Here is a 6,508-nt window from a genome sequence, read left to right as displayed (position 1 = left end):
AAATTTAAACTAACTAGGGGGTATATAAAGCAGGTGCCATTTTAGCTTTGTGCACTTCTGCTCTGTGACTAGTGAGGCTTATTTTATACCTACTAAACGCTGTACATTGCTATTGCACTCTGCTTTGTTTTTGGCTTGCCTTTAACAAAGTGTGTTCTATACTACATTCTATCCTGTATTCTTTGGTGATGGATCCCTGTCACTATAGAATTTTGCTAGCCTATGCTGGGGCTAAGGTGGTAAAGGAGATTGTCCAGAAAAGGAGGAGAGCATGCTAGACAAAGGAGTGGCTCCTGCAAAGGGATACTCGCTCTCACATGTCCCTGCTGATAGAGATTCGGGAGAACAATCCGGACAACTATTGCAACTTCCTGCTCATGGATGACGCCACCTTCCAGGAGTTGCTGCGTCTGGTGACCCCTTATATCCAGAGGCTGGATACTAAGCTGCGGGGGGCCAGCCCTGCTGAGGAGGGGCTAGTGGCTACCCTGAGGTACCTGGCTACAAGAAGGTCCCTGGCTGACCTGAAGTTTGGGTCCCTCATCTCCCCTCAGTCTTTGGGCATCATCATCCCGGAGACCTGCAAGGCTATTGTCAAAGTTCTGCAGTACAAGTTTTGCAAAGTAAGAAAAAACACAGATTCATTTCTTTAGAAAGAAAAAATTTGTTTTTATTTTTTTAGTAAATGTAGAAAACAAGTGTAAAAACACTTCAAAACAGTGTAAAACTTTCTACCAACATGGCTGCGTGTAATAAAACTGTCTTTACGACAACACTACAAAATTGTCATTCCAAACATGGAAAAAACAACTCTGAAAATGCATTTTAGTTTTACTTTCTAAGTATTTATAATGTAAAAGGCAATTATCAACAAGTTTTATCAGTCCCAATAGCTATGCTGCTCTATGATATATGGTAGGTTAGACGTCTGATAGAATAGGCCAAGATACACATGGCGCAAGTACAGATTGTGGTACAGTTTCCAACATTTTGTCCTTATGCCATGTGTTTAGTGACCATGTCCAATAAGCGTCATCACCATCATATACCATAGAGTATCTATTGGGAAAGATAAAACTTGATGATAATGGTATAAAAACATAAAATAAAACTGTTAAAGTTTGTAAAACCCAGGAATCTCCTCTTCAGATTCCAAAAGGGCATGATAAATAGCCTGGCTTGAGGTAGATGGGTTAGTAGGTGGAGAATTAGGCTGTGACTGGGTGGGAGGCATCACAGAGGTGGGAGGGGCAGGTGGGTAAAGATGAAGATCAGCAATGTAGGTGGCTGGAGACAAATTATTTCTGAGTACCCTGATCACCAAATCATACAGCAGATGCTGAAATTCAAGCTGCATGTCAGGCCTCATCTGCCTCATGAAGCTACTTATATGGGAAATAAGGTGATCAAAGTGGTCGGGGGGCCCTCTTAAGACCTCTTCAGCCTGCCTCATGAAGTCATCTGTAGGCTACGCGGTCTGCGGCTGCTTTCATCCCTGTGAATGCCTTTTTTTCTGGGTAGTAGCAGTTTTTTGGTAGGCATGGGGAAAGCGATACATCCCCCTCACTTTCACCAATCAGGAATCCCCGACAAATCCACTTCTTGGGTGGGAGTCTGTAGAGAAAATAATCAAAAAATTAATATTCATGTTTTAACCAATATTTTCATCTTTTTCTAGTTTCCTACAACAGTGGATGAGTGGAAAACCATCGCTGAAGGATTTTAATGGCATTAGAATTTCCCTAACTGTGGGGGAGCCGTCGATGGGAAACATATCCGCATAACCCCACCTGCCAACAGCAGATCCAACTATTATAACTTTATAACTACAAGGGGTACTTCAGTATTGTTCTCATGGTGGTGGTGAATGCCAATTATGAATTTGAGTTTGTGGATGTTGGCAAGAATGGCCGTGTTTCAGATGGTGGGTCATTCAAACAGGCGGCATTTACCAGAGGCTCACCTCCAAGACCCTCAAGCTGCCAACAGTGGAAGAAATGAAGCACAGCCTAAACTTCGTCTTTGTGGCTGACGAGGCTTTCGCATGACATGAGAATATCATGAAGCTATATGCGCAAAGAAGCATGACCAGATAAATGTTGATGTACAATTACAGGCTTTTCAGGGCACACCGTATTGTGGAAAATGCATTTTAAATTCTCAGTAACCACTTCAGCATTTTACACACCTCAATAAACCTGCATGTGCACAAAACTGACTGTGTTGTCTTGGCAAGCTGTGTCCTGCATAACGTTATATGCTGCAAAACAACCCAACAAAGGACATCTGGCACAGCTATGCTAGATGACCCTGACTGGCCTGAGGAGACTGGACTGCAAAACACAGGGACAGTACGGGCAAAAAAAGTGAGGGAGGAATACACGGCCTATTTTAATGGACCGGGGGCAGTATCAATGTAGGAGGACTGTCTCAGATAAAAAAAATGGAGTGGATATTTGGGGAAAGGAAAGAAAGTAATGTAAAAAACACAAAAAAAAAACATGGTGTGTATGCACTGTGGGCCCGATTCAGACTCGCTCACAAGCGCATAGCGCTCGCAAGCGGGTCAGTGGTGGCCCAGTGCGCATGCGCGACGTGCGCACTGCACGTGCGCGAGCACCAGAGCGAGCACAAAAAGCACTTGCTCCATGGCTCACTAGAAAAGGGGCGGCTGTCGATGTTGATCGACAGTTCGCCCCATTTTGTAGGCGTGGCGGGGGGGTGGCTTCACAAACGGAGGCGTTCCCATGTGCATGCCTGCCGTTTGTGGGTGACCCCACTGACATCACCAGTGATGTCAGTGGGAGAGCTTCCAGTTCTTTTAGAGCCAGAAGCTCTCTGGGGCTTGCGGCCACGAGACCCTACCACAAGGGTCTCATCGCAAACAAGCCCGATGGTCTTGACCATCGCGACCATCATCATGGCCGCTCGCAATAGCTGTGGGTGGTAACCCACAGCTATGCGAGCAGCCAAGAGGCTGCAATGAAAAAAAACAGCACCCGCCCTGATTCAAAGCGAGCGCTCACTTTTTGCGAGCGCCTCTGAATCAGGCCCTGTGTCTCTACTTACAAACCTGTTTCAGAAGCCACGCTGACAACTTTGGCCACCTCCTCTTCTTCCTCTCGCTTGGCCATCAGGACAACTGACCCTTGTTGAGGTTCTTGCTCCAGAAGAAAGAAGATTAAATTGTAATACCACAAGGTGGGGTGGTGCACATCATCAGCAGAGGCTCTAGATCTTTTGGACTCTTCCACCTTCTTCTGCTCTTTCACAAAAACTGTCCTGAGATTCTGTATCTCACTCCTCACCCATTTAACTGTTGTGTCGCTGTAGTATTAACTGCTAGATTGGACCAACTCCTCCGATGCAAATAGTTTTTTGGACTTGTTGGTATAGTCATGACAAGTGACCCTCCAGAGACACTCTTTGGCTTCATAAAGCCCAAGGAAGCCAGTTATAAATGTGTGTTCCTTATCCAAAGACATTTCCATGGGAAAACAAAAAAAAAATTAAATGGACATTTGTCATAACAATTTTTAGTGATTTTAAATAGTTTGTTTTGATTCTTTAATATTTTTAATGTTGCCATATGTTGTTGTAGTTATCGTATTTTTAATCTTGTTTTAAATTACAGTATGCTGTTTTAATGTTATGGGGTTTTAATATTGAAGTAAATTTTTTAATTTTTGCATTTTTCAATAAATTTTTATTTAGAAAAATGTAATTTTTTTATTATGTTCATAATATGAATTATGCTGCTTTTTAACAAATATATTTTTTCTATACCAAATAGGGCTGGACACAGCATGGTGGACAGTGGGTCATGCATTTACAGTGCATACACATTGGTGGACAGTGGGTGGGTCATGCATTTAATACACATTTTTTGACAGTGGGACATGCATTTATACACATTGGTGGTCAGTAGATGGGTCATGCATTTAATACACATTGGTGGACAGGGGAGGAGACACAGTGGTGGTCAGTAGGTGGGTCATGCATTTATACATATTGGTGGTCAGTGGGTGGGTGATGCATTTAATAACAGACACTGGTGGACAGGGGAGGGGACAAAGTGGTCAATGGGTGGGTCATGCATTTATACACATTGGTGGTCAGTGGGTGGCTCATCCATTTAATACACATTGGTGGACAGTGGTTCATGCATTTATTTTACACACATTGGTGGTCAGTGGATGGGTCATGCATTTAATAATAGACATTGGTGGACAGGGTTTGCACTAAAACACATTGGTGGTCAGTGGATACATTGGTGCTCAGCAGCACAATCATTATACTTACCAAAATATAAGGACCGCGCAATCAGGTGTGCCAGCTGCTCGAATCACGTCCATCTCCTTCCAAGGCATAATGCTGAACAAAATGGAGACTGGGTGTGTCAAGGGATATGTCAGTCAAGTGACGTGAAATGGATGATAGATCATCAGTGCCAACATACGATCGATCTGCACAAAGTTGTGTATGAGATTGACAAATCTTGCCTGCTGTAGACAAGATCTGAAGATGCAATGTACAACCCACGGGTACGCGAATTGGCATTGTGCTCGTGAGTGGACACTCATGATTTGGACATATTTTACACGATCTGTCATTCGATGCATCGAAATCAGGTGAATCATGCAAAATATCGTCTAGGGTATATGCACCTATTGTGTTCCCTAGTGAGTTTCATAACCTTGTTGTTTTCAGTGTGTGGTGGAGATGGGGAGCCATTAAATGCCAGTGGTATTTATATTTTAACAGTAGCTCAATACTTACATCTACTCTATATAATAATAAACATGGGGACATGAGATACAAGCAGCTATTAAAGTCCATATGATGAAGCTAAACCTTAATTAAACTCCTGATTTTAATTAGGCCTTTCTCACTTCCAAATATTTTCCCAAATACAAACTCATTTTTTGGTTGGGAAGCATTACATTTTAGAAAGACTTGATATCCTTGATTAGTCATTATAAACAATATAAAAATACAAGTGCCTTAGTAAGATCACTAATTACTTAACAAATGTATATCTACTAGAACAATATGTTAATAATTTTATTAGGTTTTCTCTGATGCTATGTGGAAAAAAGTTATCTGAAAGGACTAACAATACTGTCTTTTATACTATATCATTTGAGGGTTCAAAGCAATATGAGGATTTTGGGCCTGATTCATTAGGGATCGCAACTGCGATTGCAATAGCGATTATGCACAAAGTCTCACTGTGATAGTATGCTAATCCATTGTGATCGCTATGTCATTGCAGCACAACATAAGGATGCCCACTTTACCTTACACACATCCGTAATGTTTACCAAGACTGCAAAAACATCGGTACTATCGAGTACCATCACAGTCTCACGCACACTTGCACAAGCTCTGACCTTACTCGGGAATTGCTAACCTCGTCACACACTATGAGTACTCAGGCTGCGTAAGGCATCACAGTGGATAATTTATACCCGTCCAAGCAACAGCGTTCAAAAGTACTGGCACGCTTGCAATTCGCCAACCATCCCCCCATCACCAGCCACAAATGGCACTTCCCGTCAATCACTCTGTGATGGGTCTGTGTAGATGCACACACATGCGCAGAACGCAACAATTGGCCGATTGCTTGCGCAATCGCAGCTGCTATCGGTAATGAATCAGGCCCTCTATACCATAGCTCAAAATTAATTTGGAAAATATTATTATACCATCAATATGATGTGCTCATATCATTCCAGTTCATCATACAAGTGTGTTTGGGCACATAGAAGGCTTTGTTAAAATATATTCAAAATCATTGGTTTATTGCAATTTGTCTTCTTTATACAGGAACAATCAAACAACAACAGACAATGAATGGTCCTTACACCCTTCAAAATGGATGTATAGAGTTCATAATTGTAATAATAATAATAATAATAATAATAATAATAATAATAATAATAATAATAATAATAATAATATTATTATTATTATTTTTTAGAAATAAAGTTCCAAAATATTATGTAGCACTGAATATTGAGGGGAACTTGATGCAACTAACATACAACTACATGCAACAGAAGGTAAGGTTGGCCCTGACCGAATGAGATAACAGTCTGGTCATATGGAACATTTCATACATAAAACAGGGGATTAACAATTGTAGCTGATGGGCACTTATTTCCCATGTGCGCAAAAGTTGTGGTGACAAACGCTGCCACAAAGAAGCCTGCAGAGATAATCAAAGGAAACACAGAGGTAGCAACAGCGATGAAATTTGGACTCCAGCAGTGGAACTCAGATGGTATTCCAGTAAATCTTCAATATAACCATGTTTACTTTTGTGAGACAATGATTATGTGGGAAGTAGAGCGCAGAGCTTATCCAAATTACCGCAATCTCAAACTGCCTTCTGCATGTGAAATATGTTTCTAGGTTATTTGAAATAAACAAATTGCCAAAAAAGCTAGTAGCATTATTAAATTAATTGTGTTATCATTCACAAAAATATGTTAATATTACTCCT

The sequence above is a fragment of the Taudactylus pleione genome, unplaced genomic scaffold, assembly GCF_031769625.1.
Source record: "Taudactylus pleione unplaced genomic scaffold, aTauple2 ptg000546l, whole genome shotgun sequence".
NCBI lineage: Eukaryota > Metazoa > Chordata > Amphibia > Anura > Myobatrachidae > Taudactylus > Taudactylus pleione.
This window is presented reverse-complemented; position numbering follows the sequence as displayed.